Source organism: Haemaphysalis longicornis, unplaced genomic scaffold, assembly GCF_048455015.1.
Source record: "Haemaphysalis longicornis isolate Haplotype H1 unplaced genomic scaffold, Haemaphysalis longicornis Haplotype H1 scaffold_3, whole genome shotgun sequence".
Lineage (NCBI taxonomy): Eukaryota > Metazoa > Arthropoda > Arachnida > Ixodida > Ixodidae > Haemaphysalis > Haemaphysalis longicornis.
Genome location: NW_027526335.1, coordinates 118,019,127 through 118,043,894, shown reverse-complemented (window position 1 = coordinate 118,043,894; position 24,768 = coordinate 118,019,127). Strand labels below are relative to the sequence as shown.

The following is a 24,768-nucleotide window of genomic DNA, read 5'->3' as shown; positions in this document are numbered from 1 at the left end:
AGCGGCAATGGCGGAGCCCAGGTGGCCAGCGACTGCAGCGACAGATTTCCGTCTAGTATATATTAGTATGAAACTCTATGCGTTTCAACTGGCGGACCCGCATGGTTGCCATACCAGGGGTGTGCTCTCTGCTAAAAGGGCGAATGCAAAGCAACGAGGCAAAGCAGTAACACAACGAGAATTGAAAGGAGAACTGCAGACGACGTACGATCGAATAAAAATTTTTATGCAAAAAAATCGAGGACATCCTTAGCAGTAGAAATCCCCCCCCCCCCCTCCCCTTGGAACTGCCTTTTGCTTCCGCGCAGGAAGGGTGGGTTCTTTCTTGGGGCGGGCGTTGAAAGGGGAGGGGGGAGCACAGGGACACGGTGGCCATCCCAGACAACGCCAGCTCCGAAAAGAAGAGCGCGACCTGCATCAACAGGAGGAAAGCGCACAAAGGGTCCCGGTTAAGTCTTCCGCGCAATTTATAGAGAGACACTGAAGGCAAAACACACGTTCGTTTCTAACGAAGGTCTGATCTTCACACAGCCATTTTAGCGGTGATCCTGGGCTGAAAGATGCTTAATTGCTGAGAAACCGCTAATCAAACAGTGATAAAACGTGACGCGAACAGCGGCTGCAATCGGTGTTCGCTTTACGATAAACTGGAAGCAAGCGAGATAACGGTAAGGTATAGCGGTTAGAAGCATCGAAATACAACGCTACTACGTCCTGGGCGGCTTCGTGAGTGTCAGTCAAATCACTCGTGCTTTCCCGTATTCTAACACCCTCTGCAGCTCCGGACAACTAGCCTAGCAAAACGTTGTTTCATGGTACCTGTGATCAGTGTTGACACTTTGTTGAAGGAAAAAACAATGTACTTTTGAGTTCCCGCGCGCATGCCAATCTGTCCTTGTAGAGCAATGGTATTTTGACTTCAATGTCTCTTGAAAAGCCTATATGAAATGGCGGGTGTTGCTGCATGCCACTTCACGCGAATACGCAACCGCCCTTCTCTCTCCGCTGCTCCGCAATGCTAGTAAAGCTTGTGGTCCTTCAGCGTGCATTTCACCCACACATACTGCCTCCCTCTCTGGCCACAATCATGCGTGCTAGCACTCACGCTCCCCTGCTCCACACACGCACATTCACATAGCAGTACCCCGACAGCTTACGGCCTGTCCACCCGGCCTCCGAGATGAACGGCGATCATGGCGCGGTGGGCTGCCTCGTCGCTCTCCCCTGGCACCATCTTTGGTGGACTTGTGGCCTCCGTGCTAGTGGCCAGGTGGGGCCACCAGACACACCTGTTCCCCGTGCGATCCGTTGGGGATACCAGGGAGGGTGGCGGCACTCTTCGGATGGCCGGTGAAGTAGGTGCGTTGGAGTGCAGGCCGCGTCCAGGTGCCTGCGTCATATGGCTGCTCTTACAGCGTTCCATGGCGTTTGATGATGATGATGACACTGATTATCTGGATGTTTTGGGCACTTGAACTGCCCCGGTTTTTTCTCCTTCAAAGCTCGTTGCCTATGCCACCACGTGGCTTACGTAGGCGCGGCCTTTACCGTGGGGAACGTTGATTCGGTAGAGATATAGGGTGTCCCAAATATCCCCCATAGGCTGATATAACGCGTCAAAAGGCGGACAACTAATACTGAACATTTTACTGCGCTCGTGTAATTGTTTTCTTAACATAATCTGGAGACGACCAGGGCAATGTGCTCGGAGAAAATAAACATGACGAGAGCTCTTCCGTCATTCTGGGACACTGTGGTATCTGGAGTTTCCGTTTCAGTTTCGGTTTCTATATCCTCGCTTCTGCCACTAGGGGGCTAATTCCAGGGTATATATGTGCCCTCAGTCTGAATAAATTAATCTTTGGATTGACCCGCTTGACTCTCCAAACAGAGTGCACGTTGTTTGCTTGGCCCTTTAGTGCCGTCGCCGACGCGACACCAAAATGGACCACCCGACTCTAGAACCGTCCAAAGTAGCCGCCCGACATTTCTTCAATAATATGTAAGCCGCCGAACAGGAGGCAAGTTTTATTTTCACGTACTGAGTGTCGAAACGTTCAGCCGAGCGCAATAGAGGGTTAGGCCTGCGCGGACGACCGCACCGGTGACGAAAGAGCGGCCAGCATTATAGTCACAAAATCGGCCTGCATCGAGCTTCAAGCAGCAAATACGTCAAGAAAAATGTCAAGGTGAAAACAGACAGCAAAGCATCGCCACGTTGCAACAGGTATTTCCATTGAGCAAGAAAACGTCGCGCCACGCCGTTTAGTAGAAATTTGTGAGCACTCCAATCCTCGAATAAAAGCAACATGGCTGACATAGCAGTAAAGTGATCTCCAGTTCTGGCGGACCGTGGGAGGCGGGCCATTCCATGGAACGAGTGGCACCGCTCGTTCGAAACGTATCTTATCGCAGCAGGATGCGAAAAATTCTCACCGCAACGGAAATCGGCAGTTCTCAAGACATTTAAGGAGCAGAAGAGAATCGAATTGCTCACATGATAGAGTCAACCAGACCGGCGGGCGGATATGCCCCCAGCGAATATGACTACCTCGTTCAAAGCCTTGCCGCTCACTTCGACTTCGCAACATCGCAACGGATTAACCATATCCAATTTCATAGATTACGTCAAAAAGAGACCGAAACGGCGATTGAGTTTGCGCTCCGTGTTCAATATTGGGCCGGCAATGCAACTTTGGCTCCGAAGAAGCCTTTTCACTCGTCCATCAACTGTTTGTCGGAGTTACGCGAGACCGCACCAGGGAACGACTGCTGACAGAAGGCCCGAAACTGACGTTTGGCAAAGCCATCCGATGTATCGAAGACATAACTGATGTGCAGGATTTACTTCAACATTATCGTGCAGCTAAAGACAAAATAGTTCAAGTGATCGACGGGGGTCGAAAAACAACCACTTCGATTTCCGCGTCGCGAATTTCAATCCACTACCTTCATAACCAGCAACCGAAGTTCACCGCCGACATGTGGCCGTTGTGACAGGGCATGGCATCCACATCAACAATGTTCAGACCTCGAAAAAACGTGCTTCAGGTGTGGTAAACAAGCCGTGGTACTTTACACCATGGTACGAGATTTCTTGAAAGGGCGCGAATTTCTTTGTACAGATGGCAGTCCCAAGTCAGATTGGTTTTTCCAGACCAGTAGTGTCGCTTACGGGTCAGTTCTCTCTAAAATTCTCTTAAACATTTTACTTAGTTTAATCATGCAAGACCCGGAAGTAACTGTGTACATTTATGCAGATATTGCATTTGCTGACGATCTTCAGTCCCTCAACCAATGGTTGCAACAATATCTTGATACCTCCAAAAGCTTCAAACGCTCCAAAGCTTCCCTTCGTAGTCAGCGCAAAAAAGACATACGTTAGCTTCCCTTTACGACATGACGTGTCAATTTTTCTTACACACCAAAATCAGATCATTAAACAAGTAAGTACACTGAAATACATTCAATCAATCCTCTTTGAGTTGGTGCTCCTGAATCGAATACGTACTTTTAAAATGGGAATGAGCTGTAGGTCGACTAAGAAGGCTGGCTCACAGCAAACCAGGAAAGCGCCGAGAAACGTTGTTATTTTCTTAGAGGTTGTATGTTCGTGCAATCCTGGAATTCAGCTGTGCACTCTTCTTTGGTACTCTTGCTTATAAATTACGGCCCCTTTATATGCTTGAAAAACTTGCTCTGCGCTTGCTTCTTGGGTTGCCCAGATTTGTGGCTGACACTGTGCTATTCCAGAGTCAATTGATGCTATTAAACCCTACAGTCAATGAACCACCACTGCGGAGCGCGTTTGCTGCTGTCTTTTCTCTTACCCATCACAGTTTTCTAAGTCTAAGGAACCCATTTTAACTAATTAGACACAATCTCAAGCCATGGCCAACCCCCGTCAGTGGGTATGTGCGATTTCCCCAAAGGATAAGAAGAAAAAGGAAGAAAAACGAAGCGGTGCCTCCCTTGTGGGTACGCGCCCAAAATTTTGAGGGCATCATCATCGTCATCCTCAAGCGCTGTGGAACGCCGCGAGGGCAGCCAGTTGACGCCGGCTTCCGAGCACGGTCTGCACTGCGGAAGAACTACATATGTGGCCACCCCAACTACGCGAGTACCCTTCCTGGCGTCCCCAACGGCTTGCACGGGGAACAGGCGTGGCCGGTGGCCCCAACTGGCCACCAATGCGAAGGCGAAGACTCCACAGAAGATGGTGCCAGGAACAGCGACGAGGCAGCCCGCCGCGCCTTTCGTCGTTAATCTCGGAGGCCACGTGGACAGGCCGTAATCTATCGGGCTACTACTATGCTGTGCATGTGCGTGTGAGCCCGTGCGAGTGTGCAAATGTGCGTGCGTGAGTGCACAAGCACATGACTGTGGCCAGGGGGTGGCCGAGAGAATGGCTGATCGCGGATATGTGGGTGCCTCTTTACATGCCTGTTAATAGGCTGACGAAGAAACTGTAGCGGATGTCCTCAGAGTCGATCGTCTTTAGATGCGGTGGGAACACCCCTCTTCTTATGAAGCCAACGGCGTTGTGCCATTCTGTAGTATAGGGACCGGCGTGTGACCCCTGTGCTCATGAATGACCGCAAGTAATTTATCGGATTAGGAAGCCATCGCATATATATTTGCGCTCAGAGTCACCCAGGTAGACGTGCGATTCCGCACAGGCTCGTAATAATTTCCCGGAAGACTTAACCGGGACCCTTTGTGCGCTTTCCTCTTGTTGATGCAGGCCACGCTCTTCTTTTCGGAACTGGCGTTGTCTTGGTTGCCCACCTTGGCCGTGCACATCCCCTCCTCCCCTTTCAACGCAAGCCCCAAGAAAGCAAACAGGAGCCCCGACAAATCCTGCTAGAAAGCAAAAGGCAGTTCCAAGGGGAGGAGAGCGGGAAGGATTTACACTGCTACAAATATCGCCTTTTTATTGCATTAAAAAAGTATTACTTGATCGCAAGACGTCTGCAGTTTTCCTCTAAATCCTCGCTTTGATTTTAGCAATGACAGACGTCTGTTGTATTGTCCAGCTATGTTTCTGCGTGCTCATGTTCGCTGTCTTCACTCAATCTTGCACTCCTAGGATCACATCTTCCTACCTTCACGATACGCTATCAGACGAGTGCCCGAGCCTTTTAGTTCCAAGTTTATTGTATGCTTTCTCGGCGCTGGAGCAAAATATATTCTGTTCTTGGCGCGTGTGGTGCGACTCAGAACCAAAGAACGTTCATTTAGATAGCCGCCAATTGTAGAGACGCCGAAAGCATCCTCTGTGCAACACCACTAGATGCACAATTACCTTTATGTTCAGCGACGCTATATTCTATGCATCCCTGTTCGGCGTCAACAGTTTTAGACTCTACAAAAACACCTCCCGCTAAAAGTGAACTTCATCGCAAGATAGTGGTTATTGTCGTTTTAGGAATTTAAAACAAATTATGTTTGAATTGATGGCTAAAACGGCTCTTTCATCACTTTCCGCTGCATTGACTTGTTATAATTAGGGCATCTACGGGAGGTATGTGGGTACAGAAAACGCCAATAGCATCTTGTTTCTTCAAAAGCTTTTAAACAAATGTGTGAATACGAGCCGCAAAGGTGACTTTATCATCACGCCAAAGTTTCATTTTGATTGGGATGGAAACGAAAAGGCCGATGTTGGTCGGCTGGCATAAGGCTCCAGTCCTTTCAAGTTGCATTGATCACCATGCCGTAGTCACTACCACTACAAAATGGCGAGAAAAATAAATACGTATGAATTCTGTAACCATTTGTGTAATGTCTATTATATACAACTTCGCTGGCTGGGCGCCATCCATTCGACTGTTCCACAGCTGATTTGCATCTGAGCTCCGAGGGTTGATGTTTCATCAACAATGCGCTCGACTTGACAGCCTGGTGGAGCATCAACGCTAAACTTGCACCCTTTGAGGATTGGGCGATGGTTTGCGCGAACTCTACAGTCTCCAGAAGTCGAGTCGGAAATTCACCGGAGGGAGTAGGGAGTTAGAGCTAGCATGACGCCAGCTGAACGAGTGCGCACAGTCTGTTGAAGCTCCGCGCTTACAGGAGTTCCTCCTACAAAGTTAGAAAGTTAAACGCGGACATAGTTCTCTCACAATCGAAACTTGTGCAAAATGATGGCCAAACCACTCGTGCTTTGTGATAAGCGTAACGCTCGTTGTTGTTGAAAGCAAATACAGATGAGATGCGCCAAGAAGATGACGGTCGGTGCCTCTTAGCTGCCAGTGGTGTCGAATCCTGCCTCGTGTCTGCCCCTCCGCTCTTCTCGACGGTTGAGGAGGCCGGAACTGGGGCCGAGTATTCGTAGCGCAGAGTGCTCGCGGCGCTTGAAGGTGAAAAATATGCTTGTGTTCAGCAAGCAGGGCCGCCAGAGGGCTGCAAAGAATAACAGAGAACATGAGAGAGAAACTATTGCGTTGCCTTTGCCAAGGACCACGTAAGCATGCACACCGTGGGCAATATAAATGGCGGTATACCCGAACTCCGATCTGCAGGCAAGCACTGAAGGATACGGGCCCAACTCTCCCCCGTGCGAACGCATGTACAGGGTGTTGCGACGATAACTGGAACACTTTAAAAAATTTTCCTGAGCGATCCGCCGCTCTGTTCGCGCTCAAACTTCACACAAAGGTCGCATTTTGTGGTCTATTTTGTTTGACACCGGGAACAACAACGGTACTTACCTGTTTATTCTGAAAATAAATAAAAACGATTTTCGCCTATGGGAAAATGGCCGCTGATTTGGACGTGCGAGCCAGCGCAAGTTGATGTTGGAACGACGGAACCACCTGCAGAGTGAAACGCATGTTTGGGATTCACGTACGGAGCCAAATGGTGCAGCAGACGATCAGAAAATGCACCTAGAAATGAGCTAACAGACGATCAGAAAACCCGGTTTTCGGGCTCGCACGTCCAAATCGCCGCCATTTTCCCATAGGCGAAAATCGTTTTTATTTATTTTCAGAATAAACAGGTAACTACCGTTGTTGTTCCCGATGTCAAACAAAATAGACCACAAAATGCGACCTTTGTGTGAAGTTTGAGCGTGAACAGAGCGGCGGATCGCTCAGGAAAAATTTTTAAAGTGTTCCAGTTATCGTCGCAACACACACACGCACAACATGCAAATAGAGCAAAGAATAGGTGTACAACACAAAATTATTTACACCATTTTGGTCTACAACTAACACACTTACACTAAATCAAAAAGCAAAGGAAAACACGCTTTGACCGAGCGGAAATAATGACAAAGCATCCTTCAAAATCGTGTGTTTTGCTAGGGTGTAAATGTGTTAGTTACAGACAACGAAAATTCCCATTGAGGGTGTAACTCATTTTACGGTGTAAGCGCATCCCGTTCTTTGATTGAGTGCGTGTGCGTGGGCTCGCGTGTGTTCGTGTATGCGAGTTTGTGTGCGTGCGTGGGTGTGTGCGTGTGTATGCGTGTGTGTGCGCGGGTGTGGCGGAACTCTGGATTCCGAGAAAGGTAAACAATACAGGGAGACAGCCATGCAGTCGTTGTGATGAGGTGGCTGCCGAATCAGTGCCGAATGTTTCCGAACGTGTCCTCTCGCTATTGTGGGCCCTTCGCGCCGTTTGCTTCTCTGGGTCACTGTTGAGAAAACGGTGAACGAAAAGCGCAACAGAGAAGCAAGAGAACTTGCGACTTGTGAAACAGAAGTCACTCTGCATCAGAGAAGAACTGACAGCGAACCCGTCGCCTCAGTGGATAATACTGCCGTTGTCGCGCGCACAATGAGAACCTGACAAACCAATTATCGGCAGCCGTGGTGGAAGCAGGATAACGAAAAAACCTAACAGAATGAACAAGTCTGGTGGGAAGATCTCCAGCGAACCTTCGAAACCAAAGGCTAAGTAATCAGACGGCTTACTTGGTGTCACCCAGGTCAATGGGCGCAACGATGCGCGGAGCGGTGGGCTCGTTTGTAGCTGTTCAGGGCCAAGGCCTCACGTCCGGCCTCGGCTACAGCGTTGGCGGCCCGCGGGTTTCATCCTGCACGCATCAGCAAAAGACGTCCGTTGCGGACGCAAGCCGATGGGCGCCCTACCGTTGGCCGGAAGTGTAGACCTGCATGGGTGAAGCCGGCGACCAGACAGTTTGGAAGCAGGCGACATGTGGCTGTTCAAACGTTGGTTCGTTGGTTGCCTCTGATGATGGCACATATCCACGCGGGGGATCGGCCAAGAAGCTTTGTACCTAATCAGGATGTGACCTGTATTATTTTAGATCTCAAAATTTAGAAAAAGGAAACACAGAACAGAAATTTTTAATATGTATAATATGAAGGTAGAGTCAGGAAGAAAAATGAGCTAAATGGGAACGCTTAGCTGGCTAGCAGGAAAACCGGCCTGTCGCCGCAACATAGGAGTGTAGGGCGGACACAACATCCCTGCGGCAGACTCCAAGGGCGGACGCCCCTAGTGATAAAACTTCGGAAGTAGTACACAGCGTGGTCCATATGCTGTGCACGCGCCTACCTTCTTCTCTTAATCTAGTTTCCTGCTGGTGATGATAATGGCCCGCATGAGTCCGCGCGTCCTGGGAACGGGGATTGGCCAGGACTAAAGCTTTGACTGCGATCAGGTCGGAGCATGTGATACGCCGAATTACCCGAACCATATGGCTTTCTGAGCACTTCAAGCTGTCAGTCACAGAAAGGTTAGCGTGAATAAAATAACAAATCTATATTTTAGATGCGACGCATCTCTTTCACCCGCCTTGTCCCTCCGGCGTAGTCCGGCGGCGTCCGCCTCCCTCCCCCATTCTCCTCGCCACGCCAGCTGCGCGCTAGCGCCGCTCTCACCGCAGCGCCATCGGCGTGTTAGCGTTCGGCTGCGCTCGCTCCGTCGCCGTGCCAGCTGTGCGTGGGTGCGGGTTAACACATGCGCATGCGCTGTTCTGCGCTGCTCTCTCTCTCATTCCCCTCACCGTATATGTAAACGCGGTAACTGCGCCGCTCCGCTCAGTCGTTCCGCCGGCGCTCCTACGATGACATCCTCTGGTGACCGCCGATGATTTGAAATGATGATGATGATGATGTTTGGAGTTTAATGGCGCAAGGCTGACTAAGGGCAACGAGCGCCAAACAATTTGATTTGAAATGGAGACTAACAGGCCTGATATCGCGATGGTCGGCGCAACCGTAACAAGCACCGGCCACCCCGATAAAATTTACACCATCTTCCCGCGAGGGGAACCATGGGGTAGATGCGACGCATCGGGGGTGAACATGCTGCGTAAATAGGACACACAACAACAGCAATCCACACGCTAACATAACGGAAACGCAACGGCAACCCCCGATGCGTCGCATCTACCCCATGGTTCCCCTCGCGGGAAGATGGTGTAAATTTTTACTTAGCCCTGATACGTACCCCTCCCCCAAAGAGAAAAAAAGGGCTATAGAGAGAACCATCCCTGGCGACCTTAGCCCAGTTAGGCGTTGGCAGTGGCCAGGCGAGCGTCATTTAGTGGGTGTGGACCTCCCTTCCTATTCCGCCTGCTCCCCACCAGCGACCTTCGGTCCTCCGCTTCTTAACGAAAGGATTGATCATCATCATCCCCGTTCGTTGACTTTGCTCTTTCAAAAGCAAGTATTCAGCTTCTGGGAAGTGGTTGCAATGGAGAAAAATATCTTGCTGCTGTCACTACCAAGGGTTGAGTTTCATTTTGTTTCCCCAATCCCACCTTTTTGGAATACTCAACGCTGAAAAGATTTTAGCACCGAGACGCTACTCGTGAATATAACCCGAGGAGTAGACGCATTTAAAGGCCGGTTGGAATACTCACCTTCGTGCTTCGCGGCAATCCGTTCCGTGATGTCCTCGCCGTATTTTCAGAATCAATTTGTGGTTGTTCAGATCAGGCTTTCTGTTAGGTGTGTGTACACTTACATTCTTTTCCCATTCACACCCCGTATCGGCAGTTAGGCGGTTGTGTTGAGAGGAGAGTGATAACGGCACACGGGGCTGATCAAAGATAATATCCGCATACAGGCGGGTAGCTTGGGAGCACGGGTTACGTAAAGAGTGAAATTTTTGATTTCATTCAAGGCTATCTTTCCGCGTCAGGTCTTTTTGCTAATGAAGCTGTAATTACTGCTAATTCGGGTTTCTATCTCCTGATTCCACCGCAAAGAAGCCAACGCTTTATCTCGGTCAATTCCTTCTTTCGGGCATGCAGCATTGTCATCCAGGAAATGATCATCATCAGCTTGGAACGCGCTTAAAAGAAAGAACTGGCCCGTGCACCGTATGGAACGCAGTAATTGGCTCCAACCAACCAACCAATTGCAGTCACATTACGCCTGCTTTTAGGTTGTCCGGTAGAGGGGTGAAACCTCGAGATCTACACTTGCGGCCTACGGAAGTTCGCGCACCAGCTTTCTGGCGCCCCCAACGGATGCCTGGTGCCGAGGCATGCAAGACAACATCCGCTGGCCACCAACGCTGGAGCCGAGGGTGGGCGCGACGCTCGAGCGTTGGACACCTACGAACGGGCCCACCGCTCCATTTGCCGCCGCGCCCAGAGGCCAGGGTGGCACCAAGTAAGCCGTCGGCTAACACAGCCCTCTTGTTCGTATGTCCCATGTAGCGCTTGATATTGGTTTCAATTTTCGTTTGTGACCTCGTCAGAGTCAGCAAGAAAGGACGCTTGTTCGTAAGTGCGCAAACGGCGAAGGGCTGGACAAGCCTCGCGCGGCTGTAAGGCTGGTCTCTTGCGCTGCTTCAAACATGCACCCGTCCGTATAGCAAATGAAAGCAAAGGAAGAAGGCATGCATGGGTATGTAAATAATACAATCACCTACGTCCCCCTGTCTGTGCGGACGAAATCGACATGGCCCTGTGTCGTGTGGGGGTTTTCGGATCCCAGCATTTCGTGTTTCTACCACCAGGGGGCTATGACCCGGCCATTATTATTATTATAATCTTTATTCAGAAGGGACATAACAGACTCTCTTGGGTGAGCCCGGCCCAGAGGCGGCGATGCCCACTCCTGGAGGGTCTTGATGTACGGCGGAAGATGGGCTCTTCTCTCCGCCGCGAGCCCCGAGCACTCCCACAGCATGTGCTGCACTGTGGGCCTTGTTGGCGCGTGGAGCAGGTCACGATGGTAGTCTCCCTGGAGTTTTCGAGGGGTTCTCTCAGGTGTCGTGAGCGTCGGGGAACGTATGCCCGCCACTTTGCGAGCACGTCCTCCGTAAAAGCAGCCCCTGCTCTTATTTTGTGTAGCAGGATTTGGGTCCCTCTGGGAAGTCCTCCTGGCAATGGTCGTGGGTCATGAGGTGTAGGGACTTCGCTTGTACCACGGGGATACACAAGAGAATGTAGACGCTCTCACTTTCTTTACCGCCTTCCCATCCCTGACTAGACCTTGAGTCTCCCCTTTTGAATAAAGAATTATAGTAATAATTCAGAAGGGGTGACTCAAAGTCTCGTCAGAGATGAGGAAGGCGGTAAAAGAGGCGAGGGCGTGTACAGACTGTTGTGATCCGATGGTACTTGCGAAAGTCACGAGGACGCGGGTTCGATTCCCGGCCGCGGAGGTTGCTTTTCTGATGGAGGCGAAAAGCAAAAATTCCCGTGTGTACGAGATTTCGGCGCACGTTAAGGATCCCCAGGTGGCCAAAAATAAACCGGAGCCCTCCACTACTGCACGCCTCATCGCCTGCGTTGCGTCGGCGCGCTAAGCCCTACAATCAATCAATCGATTAATCAATCACTTGCCAAAGTCACAGTGACATGACAGCATCTTTTGGGCGCTTCCTGCCCAGAAGAGGTGACGTCCACTCCTGGGGGGTGTTGATGTTCAGCGGAAGATGGGCTCTTCTCTCTGGCCTAAGCCCTGAGGACTCTCACAGGATGGGCTGCATTGTGGGATGCGTTGGCGCGTGTCACATGGACCAGGAGCCGATGGTCATCACGTGCTCTTCGGGTTTCCTCGGCGGGGTTCTCTCAGGTGTCTTGAGCGGTGGGGACCGTATTTCTGCCACCTTACGAGCACGTCTCCTCCGCAGCCCCGGCTCTCATATGGGGTTAAAGAACTTGGACACCCCAACCCCCCTCCCCGGGGAAGTTCTCCTGGCAGTGGTTGGGGGTCATGGGCTGTAGCGACACGGAGCTTCACCCAGTTCTCTGGTTTGGCGACAGCTCTGGCGTCCTCAGGGCCATGGTCGTGCCGTGCCAGGGGTACAGGGTGTGATGGGTCGAAGCGGATACTTGCTTCGTCGCTCGCCCACGCGTGGACGGCCTCGTTCCGGACGCCGGCCGTGTGTCGGCCGCCCTGTCCACTTGCATGGTAATGTATATCGTTGTGCGAAGTCTCTTTGCAATCGTCTTGATGGGGTGGCTTGTGGATCCGACGAAACGATACCTGGAAGTTCCCATCGGGTGCCTCGGTCTTTCCTTGACGGTTCCTGAATGTATTATGATTTCGGGCATCGGAGCTCGGTTTTTGACACGGCGGTGTCTGTCGCGCCCTTCAGCCTTTAATTTCCAAAACCTGTGACCTACGCTGTCAGTAAAATGCACCGCCTACATAGTTTTCCCGGAACGTTAAAGTAACCACATTGCTTTTGTTGAAATACGCTTGTTGACTTGTGTGACATCAGTTTTTTTTTTCTCACTCAAAATTTAGCCAACTTTCCCCAGAATTCTCTAACTTCGGAGTTTGCTTAGTTTTAAATCTCAACCTAATCCAATAAGATCTGTGTCCGACGTTACCAATCCCTCAAAGTGGGTACACGCCCGTTGCAAATCTAAATAAACTAGGAAAAGAAGACTATGACGGAATTTGGAGGAAAGAATCGAGTGCGTAGGAACGGGTGGCGCGTACTATCATCATCAGTATTTCTCGAACGACAACGATTCTTGCCGCTGAGGAGGCAATAGAGTGGCCCCCTCTCTACCTCGCCCGCTCCTGTATTTCCAACAGCGCCAATGTTATCATGGCTCGCGATATTCCGTTTCATTGTGGGTACAAGCCCGGCCTTTCCTGTGCGCACCCAGTGCCATCTACTGCTTCGCTTGGAAAGCTCCTTCTATTATTTTATGCAACGGCTAAAAGAGCTCCGCTGCTCGGCCTCAGCAGCCTAGGTGTATAAACGTGGGTTTCGGAGAGAGAGAGAGAGAGAGAGAGAGAGAGAGAGAGAGAGAGAGAGAGAGAGAGAGAGAGAGAGAGAGAGAGAGAGAGAGAGAGAGAGAGAGAGAACACTTTATTTAACCAAGGGTTAGCGCAGCTTGGTGGCCGAAGACCGCAGAGCTTCGGCTACTGTGGCTGCCCGACCCGTGAGTGACTTCTGGAGATCCAGGCTTGAGCATCCCAGCGCCGCTTCCCACTGGTCGAGGGCGGTGATGAGAGGGAAGGGATCGCACTTGCATGCCTGCATATGGTGATGTAATGTGGCCCGTTCTCCGCAGTGCTGGCCGTGTTGTGGGGTACAGTGAGGGGTGAATGTGATGAAGTAAGGCTAAACAGGGAAGATATTCAGTTTGAGGCTGACGCCAAAGGCGTTCCTCTTCCACTGATAGGGATGGGTGGGCTGGAGGGTATTTGCGGCGGGAGAGGCGGTAATGTTCCGCGATGTCTCTGTACGAGAGTAAACTATCACGTGCGGATCTGGCTCCATGGGAGGCAGTGCTGGCATCACAGGCCCGGGAGACGAGAGCTCGGGCTGCGGTGTAAGCCACTTCATTTCCTCCATTACCCGTGCGGGCAGGGAACCAGGTCAATTCTACAGGATCAGTAGGTGGTTTTCGATTAAGAATTTGGTGGGCCAGAGGCGAAATCTGGCCTCTGGCATAGTTTAGAACGGCCGTTTTCGAATCGGATAATATGAATACATTCTATTTCGATCTAGAGGCGAGGCGTGACATGTAAACCGGTTCGATTAACGTTTTGCACCCCAACGGGAGTTTCGGTCTTTTACCTATCTTGGAACGTAGTATCGCACTGGAACGTAATAAAGAACGTAATATGACACCAACCAACCATCACAGCCACACGGCACCTGCTTCCAGACGAGACTGTCGGCCGGGGGGCTGCAACCTCGAGGTCTCCTCTTGCGGCCATCAGAAGGCAAGCATCGGATTACTGGCGTCCCCAACGGACGCCCGCTGCGGAAGCGTACAGCGCGACGCCCCCTGGCCACCAACACTGGACCCGAGGATCGTCGTAAGGCCTGAGCCTGGCACAGCTACGAACGAGCCCGCCGATCCGTTCGCCACTCCACCCGGAGGCCAGGGTGACTCCAAGTAAGTCGTCTGACTACTTAGCGCCTTTCTGTGTGTGTCCACATTTTATTACTCTGGAATGTTTCCTGTCGAATTTTCATAACCAAGAACCGAAGGCATCATCCTCCAATTTCTCTTGTAACCAGGTCGGCGACAACAAGACAGGCACTTATTCGGATCTGCACGAGGATCTCTGGCGACTTAAGGCAGGCCGTAGCGGCGCCTCTTGCGCAGTAGCAATCTGTACCCGACTTCATAACGACAGAATTTGAAGCGACCAATGCCTGGCCATGCAAATGATTCGCTGGCTTACATCCCTCTATACGTACACAACAGACATGACCGTGCCCGCGACACGATCCCGTTAAGTAGCGCAGATAGAGGCCAGGTAGGGCTAACCCAGGTCAGCTCTCAGGTGACTCAACTCTTCCTCATGGACGAATATGCACCTGCAAATCTTCCAACTATAGCCGTGACCGCATAATCTGAAATAGCGTCACAGCAAACTTAATGAAGGTGTGAACGCGGGCTATTTGGTAGTGAATTCTGGAAATGTCAGTCAAGCGCCAAGCTCAGCTCGAGCAACGAATAAGGACAGGAAAGGGGTGCCCTATCAACTGAGCTTTGTTTAGCTCTGAGAGCGAATATAGAGCAACAAAAAGCACCCTCTGACACTAGTTTAGAAATGACAGCGGAAATACACCGCGCTTGACACTCGGTCCACCGGCGGCTTCAAGATGCTCCAGCAGCCCTTCGGTGGGCCTTAAAGGAGCCATGAAGAGAAAATACAACTTCGTTTAATTTGAAAGAACTAGGATTCAGTATCTCACTCAGCTCCATTACAGCCACAAAAGATGTTTTTTAACGAAAAAAAAAACAAGAAGTATTTAAAAACATTCAAATTTTACGCCACAGTGACGTGTTACGAGCAAGAATGACGTCTTACGGGCCAACAATAAAACATAATTTTCAGTGCGTTAACTGCGCGTTAGCATTCAAGTGATGCGGTCAAATGGAACTAGAATTACAGACGATGTGTCATCGCGACAGGTCAGTTAGGCGGCTGCCAATCGCACAAACAAAGTTCCGTGACGTCATAGAAAAGTTGCGGGAAATTGGCTAGGGGGTCGCGACTGCTTCACACGCTTTCTTTAATATCTCCGTTATTTGTTCGAAGATTGCGATGATATTGGTATCATTGTTATCGGGACTAAGCAGTCTTTCCAATAAACCCAACTTGTATTTTGTTTTCATGGCTCCTTAAAGTCCAGCAAGAGAGGTTATCGCGATGATTAGTTAGAAATGGGCTGCGGCTGCCGTCACTTTTGTCCCGTGCTTGTAAAGTAGTGTGGTCGTTTTAGAGCGCTCTGAAGCACTCCGGAAACCTACTCCGTGTTCGGGGGGTCGAAATCGAGCGCTCGACGTATGTTCGGTTGGTCGTCTCAGAGCGTCGTCCTCCACTCCGAGCGCCTGCGACTACTTCGACTTCGAAGTGAGAGCGCCGCCGAAATCTGGGGCGGTATTCTCGTAACTGTCCCTTTTGAAAACGTCCCTTTTGAGTCCCTTTCATCTTGACGTACTTGCGGTTAAGCAGTGGGCGTTAACAGTAGGTTTCTTGCGCTTGCGTTACGTCACTTCCGGTTCTTTGCTTTTAGCCAATCAGGGCTCGCCGAAAGGGACACTTTTGAAAGGGACGCAAAAGGGACAAAACTCGAGAATACCGCCCCTGGAGGCGATCGGGTCATGTGACCCCGGCTGCCGCCGATACTCGCCCACACCCGTCTGCCTAGTCGGTGGCGTTCGCTATAGCCTTGCCAGCGGTTTGTTGTGGTCGTGTTTCGGCGTTTTTGCTTCTCGTGCTATTACTGAAGGCATCTACGCATCATGTTGAAAAGGACACGTCCGTTCTGGAAGCCGCCATTTGTTGAAACACCTTGGCCGGCCTGGCTGTTTGCAGTAGCCGTGCTGGCTGCGCCGCGGCGCCACGGTCGCTTACTGCTCCAAGATCGGGTGCACGTTCGGTTGGGAGCGGTGACTACTGTTCAGATTGGGGGAAGCGTCCGCATCGGCGTACTCCGAGCCAGAGTATCAAAGCGACCACCCGAATACAGCATCAGTATTCCCTCTCAGAGTGAAATAAAAAACTGAGAGTTAACAGTGCGCCTCCTGAAGCGAAACTTCAGTGTTCTCACTAATGCCTTATGTAACGCGAAAACACGCTGCAGAAAAGCCAACTTTCCGTGATGATGATGATGAATGATCGTGGACGAAGTGAAAGAAAAAAAACGGTTCCCGTGGCCCGAATCGAACCGGGGTCCCTCCCCTTATGAAGCCAGCGTCTATCCGATCGTTCCATATCGACATGGCCGGAGCGGTTTGGAAAACCCAGACGACCATCAAAGAACCCGTCACGAGAAACCGTCGTCGTCGTTAGACGGAGGGGTGCGATTTTTTTTCCGGTCCTTATTCTTTCCTCGAGTAATTATTGCCGCATGGCCTTAATTCCCACGATATGTAACAATACTAAATAGATATGGTCACTGAATTGTGACCACACTCGATGTCACTTATGGATACGTCGTCTCCTTCCGTTCGAGTCACATCATCCGCCATGTTAGTACACCGCAATGTACTGAGGCAGCTGGGAGTGCGGATTCTGTTAATCGTGTGCCAGAGGGGTGGCTGGAACGAGCAGTGAAGCTTCCACTCAACTCATTCTCACCGCCTAATACACGTACAATGTTATTGAAAGTGGAGCTGTTTAGGGACTCGCAATGTCCGTTGACGATACCCGTCACGCCACGCGAAAGTACCCCGCTGGGCCGACAGATGGCGCAAGCCAGTCGACGGCCGTCCAGTGCGCGATCTCGGCTTGTGCGCCACGGCACGCTGTACACTCCCCCCCCCCCCCCCCCCCCCTTCCCCCCCGCTATATTTATTTCGGGATACTGTCAATCCCGTGATGGGATTATTACAGGAGTGGTGTCACATTGAAAAAACAAACAATACACATACTAAAAATACATGTTTCAAGCACTTGGGATTTCAAGCATATATCTCGGACGTAGTGCAAAATTCGGCGTAGTGATAGGCAAAGAGTCGTCATGAATATAAACATCGGTTGAATTGCTGGGGCAAGCAAATAAAAACAAATACAACACGTAATTGCACAGCGTTAAAACTTGCAACATCGTCAACTCAGGAAATCACGGCTACATAAAAGTCAGTACAGATTCACTCGCTCTAATAACAAATTTGTCAACTGTCGGCTGTGTCAACACAGTGGGGTGCAGGGCATTCCAAGCGCGTATGGCTCGTGGAAAAAAAGAGTGGCCAAAAACATTGTTCTTGAAGGGATACTCATCAAGTGTGTGGCAATGCTTATTTCGTGTTTGGCGCTTACAGTTAGCCTTAACATAACTGGCTGGATTTATTTTCAAAGAGTTGTGTAGCACCAGATACAAAAATCTCAGACTATGAAGCTTGGCGCGGCTCGCCAGGGTGGGCAGATCCGCTCTTTTCAAAAGAGCAGTAGGCGAATCGGTACGCCTATAACGGTTATAGATAAAACGAACTGCTTTACGTTGTACTCTTTCAAGCGCGGCTACATGTTTGTTTGTGAAAGGGAACCAGGCCACACTCGCATATTCGAGGATTGGACGGATAAGCATGGTATACGCTAGAAGTTTTGTTTGGGGTGTCGAATGACGAAGGGTTCGCTTAAGAAAAAATAACTTGCTGAGAGCCTTCTTTGTAACATGTTCGACATGCGCAGTCCAATTCAGGTCGGACGATATCAAGATGCCGAGATATTTGCAGACAGCGACGTTGCGAAGTGGGACATTTCCCAGCGAATACGAAAAATTTGCCTTCGTTTTTTTCTTTGTTATTGACATGGCGACAGTTTTCTCAGTATTTATTTCCATTTGCCACTCTCGACACCAGGTTCCGACCTTTTTTAGCGACTCATCTAGTTTTAACTGATCCTGGTAGATGTCTATTCGCTGGTAGAGGATACAATCGTCTGCGAACAATCTGATATTTACTTCGGCTACGTCAGCGATGTCATTAATAAAAAGAAGAAACAACATGGGGCCTAAAACAGAACCCTGGGGCACTCCTGATAATACTGGAACCGTTTCGGAGACATGTGCACCATATTGAACAAATTGGTAGCGGTCGGTCAAGTAGCTTTCGATCCACTTGGTCATAGGTCCGTTGCCCAGTATACTGGTAAGCTTTTGGATCAGTTTGGGATGGGAAACGCGGTCAAAAACTTTTGACAGATCTTAAAAGACTACGTCAATCTGCGATTGATCGTTAATGCCATTGGCAAGGTCATTCAAGGTCTGAACCAGTTGTGTGACAGTAGATAGGCCGCGACGAAAACCGTGTTGATTGGAATGAAGAATAGCATTTTCTTCCACGTATTCAGTAAGGGACTTTAGAATAATATGCTCAAGCATTTTGCAGGAAGTACACGTAATAGAAATTGGTCTGTAATTAGACGGACAAGACGAGTCACCACTTTTGTGGATGGGAAGAATTTTTGCAATTTTCCATTCCGATGGAACCTGGCAATCTTTAAGCGATTTGGAAAATATAAGGAAGAGGTATTCACACACTGATTCAGCGTAACGCTTTAAAAACGCATTGGGAATCCCGTCGGGTCCACAACCTTTTTTCCCATCAATGTTCAATAAAAGTGATAGCAAACCCGGCTCAGACAATTGAGGCAAGCTTAAAGTACTTAAGTTTTTATCCTGAAACAGAAGCGGCGTATTTTTACCATTGTCAGCTGTGAAGACAGACTGGAAGTAAGTGTTAAATGAGTTAGCTTTAATTAATTCCTCCTCCGCTGAAACGACAGTAGGGGGGTTGTTTTTTGAACCAAGATATTGCCAGAACTTCTGGGGCGACTCTCTTATAAACTTACTTAGTGTTGTGCTGCAGAAGTTTTCTTTAGCACTACGGATTTTTACCTTCAATGACCGAGACAAGTAAGTTATTTTTTCTTGGAACCCATAGACTGAGCTTGATTTCTTAGATTTTCTTAGTCTTTTTATTTTACGTTTAGTATGAATAATGTCACGTTTGATCCAAGGGTTGTGTTTTTTTTTTTTTTTTGTTACTTTTGCAACCTGCGGAACAAAATTGGTCATACAATGAGCAAAAATAGCTTTAAATTTAGCCCAAATTTCTTCAATCACCAAGGACCCATCAGCACACATATCGAAGAAGTCGTGGAATTCATGCTCTAAATACGTCATAACTGCAGCGTCATCGGCCTTGTGAAACGCCGGGACAGACTTAACCGGCCCTCGCATGCGAGCAGGGCATGGTACAGGCAGGCAGCATGAAACGATTTTATGATCAGATAACCCCTCCAGAGTTTCTGTTAAGATATTCTTTGATGGGAAATGGTCACTAACAAAGATGAGATCTAGTAAAGAACTAGATTCCCGTTGTTCACGGGTTGGCGTGGCAACAAGTTGTGTGAGATTAAATGACAATATGTAATCGCTTAAAAGGTCATTCATAGCTGTTCCTGTACTCAGACATTCCCAATTTACATCGGGCAGATTGAAGTCCCCAGCCATGATTACTGCGCCACCGGTCACATGGTTGTGCATGTAGTCATATAAAGATTCCAGATATGCCATTTGCGCATGTGGGGGTCTGTATACCGCACCTATGGATACAGTGACACCATTTAGGGAAACCTTACACCAGACCGCTTCGACGTCCGGAACATCTGGCATGACTGTAAAACTTATGCCTTGTCGTACGACAATGGCAACGCCCCCACCTCTGTGCTCTCTATCTTTGCGAACAATCACGTAGTTTGGCGGAACAATTTCGCGGTCCAATATTTCTTTGTGCAACCAAGTTTATGTGACAGTGACGATGTCTGGCTGATTCGCGATCAATATGGCCTCAAACTGGTCGGCTTTGTTCACAAGACTTCGCGCATTAACGTTAAGTAACGATCAGTGGCGTCGGCTTCTGGTGACCCGACCTTCCGTAAGCGGACGATTTTCGTTTTTTGACAGAGCAACAAGATCACCGCGATTGTTGTCCCAGCCGTAGAGTTTCCCATTAATGCTCACTTTATCATGAACCAGCATCAACTTTTCACCTTTGTCTCGATTTTCTTTTGTTCTATCCCAGAGTTTCTTCCTAACATCTCGCATGGTACGGGAGAAGTCGTCACTAATTGAGTAACCGGAACCTTTCAGTTTTGAGCAGTTTTTGAATATTTTCGTTTTGTCCTGGTTATTCGAGAATTTCAAAATAATAGGCCTGATCTTATTAACATCTTCAGTAGTCTGTTTTCCCAGGCGGTGAATCTTTTCTATATCACCGGTATTTACTTTTAGTATACCCTCAAATATTTCCTTCGATACTACACTTAGCAATGTTTCTGGGGACTCGTTTGGCTTCTACTCTACGCCATAAATGATGAGGTTAGACCTACGGCTCCTTCCAGTTCATTAGGTTTTTTTTTTTGTAACGGCTTGAAGGTTGTCCTCTAGACTAGCTATTTTTTTTCACGCAGTCTGAAACCTGTTTTTCAAAACCGCTAATCTTTTCCAGTTTTTTGTCTATCGCGCTTAGCCTTTGGTTGGTTTGTGCTTTTGCGTTTTTTATTTCTAGAATATCGGCAGCGATATCGCTAAGTTGCTTGGCGAGCGTCTCCAGGTCAGGACCAGGGTTTTCTTCAACACCCCCTCCCAAAAGCAAAAGGAACCTCAAGGAAACAATCACACACTGAAACATTTCATACAGTGACCGTGGGCACGGCAGCATAACAAGGCAACGGCACGGGGCGGCCTCTCGCATCCTTCATGGTCCCACGTAATTCGCGCCAGCAGCGCCAAATCCTCCCCTAGTAGTACGTGGCCTCTGAGAAACGTTGCAATAATCGCCATGGCAACGAGTGGCGAGGGGGAAAGGGCGTTTGCTGACGTCGCGGGGGTTGCTGACGTCATTTTTCCCGTGGCAGCCAGGCCAGGCCGCCGCGCCCCGGCCCCTGAAACCGACGCTCGCCCAACTTTCGCGACTGCTGCCGGTCGCTGCCTCATGGCCCGCGCGGCAATGGCACCAGGCGCGAAAGTTGGACGAGCGGCGGCGATGACTCGAAATGGCCGTCGCCCGTCGTTTGTTATGTGTGCAGTAACGTGTTTAATAATTGAACAAAGGAAAACATGTAGGTAATAGTATGTTTTCTGGTGTCGAATTGTTGTCTTTGTGGCGATATTAATTGGAGTGTTACACAAACATTCTTTTCGCTTTGCGTTTATTCAAAATTCATATGAAGACGTCTTTGATTCGAAGTCATGAAAACACATGTACTACACTCATATATTGCACATACATTTTATGTACACAGTATTGGACTAAGCAAAAAATATGACATGCAAATTTAGGCACCATATGTACAATAGGAAAAAACCGTGCTACATACACATTTACAATAACACGGTTAGGCGGGCTAGTTGGTATTCTAAATTCATGGCTGTAACTTTTGCGCAACTTTAGACGAAGACAGATACAGGTCTTCGTGTCCCTTTTTGTATCTGTCTCCGTCTAAAGTTGCGCTAAAGTTACAGCCATGAATACACATTTAGCTACACAATACTTGATTACGAAAGAACTTCGAAAGTTCTAGCCCTTACACAGATTTTTTTTTTCGCGCACACCTCGGCGGGAGAAGAAAAGAACTTGAAAGTTCCACTCAATGTATACTTATTTCTTGGGCTCACCCTCAAGACAGGAATGTTCTGTACACATTAAAAAAATCGTTTCAGTTCAGAGGCACAATAATTGGGAACCTATATGTTAAATGAAAGCACGCACACTTATGCTTCAAGCCCTGCTTTTCGGGCGAGTTAACGCAAACTCCGAAAGAAAGCGTTGACCCGCCCATTAACCTGCATACACTTCCGAGAAATCATGTTCACACCAACAAAATGCAGCCATAAAAAACTGTTGCGACACAATGACCGCACTGTAGACACTCATTGCGGGATTATATCTACGTACAAAAACAATGCGCAACCATGTGCACGCCGTAGAAAACAGAACACAAATCGAACGCACCCGTCTTTTCTTTTAATGACGCGTGTATTAACAGACTGCTTACCGGGGTTGGGAGGGAAGGCAGGGGGGGGGGGGGGGGGGGGGAGGAAAAGACACACAGAAAAAAATCTTTCCTGTGTTGTAAGCCGCAGATATCGGCCAGGATGTTACAAGCTACCATCTAGCTCGTATCTGGGCAGCGCCTCTTATCTCATCCTGTCCGATACGGCATGACCATTCTAACTTCAGAACTAGGGAACACCAAATCCACTCGCGATAAGATGACAAGACGCGGGCGCGCAGTTTAGATTGAACAGCAAAGCCGGCAATGCGACTTGGTTTTATTTATTTATTTTTTAATGAGCGAAACGCTTGCAATGGCGGCTGCAGACAGCGCATGTATTTCGGTATGGCCTTCCACTGCTTCATGTGAAAACCGACTTGCATTGAACACCGCGGGGTCACGTCAGATTTTTCGGAGCACTGAAGCAACGCTTGGCAGCAGTTTCACCGCAAATATACGTTTTGGAACAAGACGTGCGGAGGAAAAATGCTTAGGGTGCAGCACCTCTACGCCTCCAATCGCTGTGGTAGTAGATACGCCGTGAAAGGCTAGAAGTGCGTACAGTTGAGCTTGCCTTCTTTGTGAGCAGGTACGTCGTGATGACATTGGATGGATTGAGGAAAGTCACCGGAGGAAGCGTCCAATGAAGTCGCAAACCGTCCTAGACTTGGGGCCCAAACCTAGACTCATACCTGCTGCACGAAACAACAAAAAATACCTTCATAAGTATACTGAATCGACGTTCCAGCAGTTACTAAGGCAATCAAAAAACGGCAATGCCACCACAAATTGATCTTGCGCGCAAGAGTGTGCGTGCCAAAGACGCGCTTACTTCTACTAAAACTTTGCGTACCTGCACAGCTGAGATATATTTGCACATTACTTTCCACTCCAAGACGAGTGACATGTCTTATTAACGTCACGTTACATGCGCGAAATATTTTGAAAACAGAAGAGTGCAATCGGTCGGCTTTTAAGGAATTCAGTATAACTTGTACAAAGCTGATTTGCTTACCTGTCGTCTTTGGAGAAGGCGATAAACTTGGCCGAAGTGTACCGCCATGTGTTGGTGCACCACAGAGCTGCGCAGGAGTGGTAACGCTCCTTCCTACGCTGCCCCATATTTAGAATACATTCGAACGTATTTTATAATGCAGCGAAACATGCAGCCCGTAAAGGCGTTTAGGCAACTAGCGCAACCCTTCGCACGCCGGCTCGCTCACGCACGTACATACCGAACTGGCCCGCCGTGCGTGCCGAGAGAAAGAAAAAAAAATATTGGCGCCAGTGAGCTGTTGCGCATGCGTGAGGAGGCGCGGAAGCGTTAACGGTGTGGAAAGAAAGAAACGCTGAGGGAAAGGGAAGGGCCACGCCGCAGCACCGTGCCGCTAGGATCGCCACAATTTCGGAAACCGAAACTAGCCAAAGTCGCCGACTAGTGGCAACGGTTGCTACTTCTAAAGCATTTTCCGTAACTCTTCCTCACCTGAATGAAGAAGAGAAATGGGTTGGACGACTGCATCTTGGCGTTGCCGCCGTGCCCACTGCCAGGAGATCGCTGAAGATCTTCTTTTATACTGTTGTCCCACGGTGGTACTGCCCATGCGCTTAACCGCCCACTCGACGACACAGTAGCGCCGCCAGGCATGCAGAAATGATCCGTGAACGTCATCGTTGCTGAGAGTCCTTCAGGATCCATTGCTGCGCGGAAGCGCGTCGTGGACAGCTGGCATTGCGCACATAGCGCCGGTGATTCGCTTGATACGGACAGCAATCCAAGCAGGGCCTGAATGAAGAAGAGAAATGGGTTGGACGACTGCATCTTGGCGTTGCCGCCGTGCCCATATCCAACAATAAACTAGGGTGACCTTGGAGTACTTAATCATTGTGAAAATTTTATACGCTATGCTCAAAGTGCATAGGCCGGGAAAAATTTATTGCACACGATTACTTTTTGAGCAAGGCTAAATAATTCATGCCGAAAGCTAGAAGAAACGCCTATACTGCTGTTAAATCGTGTGGTCTCGATTAAAGGCAAAGCTTATTTGTTGAATTATTTGTGGTCCAGAAGCCATCGTCTTGGCCTAGAATAGAAAATTCTGTCAAAAGCTGTAAATACAGCGGTAAGCGGCGTTGTGAGCGACCCCCGTCTCTGCGGGAGGTGACCTCAAGCGTGCCGAAGTCAGCTCCGCTGTTTCCGCGCATTTCTCAAGCGTGGCTTTACTGGCTTCGGTGCTGGCTTTACTTTTCAAACAGCGTTTGTCTCAGACTCGAAATTGTATACCATTTTCCTTTTATGTTTCTTTTAGATGTGTCTGCCGTACCGCGGCTGCCCATA

At 49.2% G+C, this 24,768-nt stretch overlaps 1 protein-coding gene and 1 pseudogene across 3 annotated transcripts in view; both read right to left on the bottom strand.

Annotated features, from left to right (window-relative positions):
• The window catches only part of LOC144175032 (14-3-3 protein zeta), a 274,073-nt gene that overhangs the window by 138,805 nt on the left and 110,500 nt on the right, over nucleotides 1-24,768 (bottom strand). The window lies entirely within an intron of this gene.
• LOC144173715 (uncharacterized) lies at nucleotides 20,275-24,268 on the bottom strand (annotated as a pseudogene).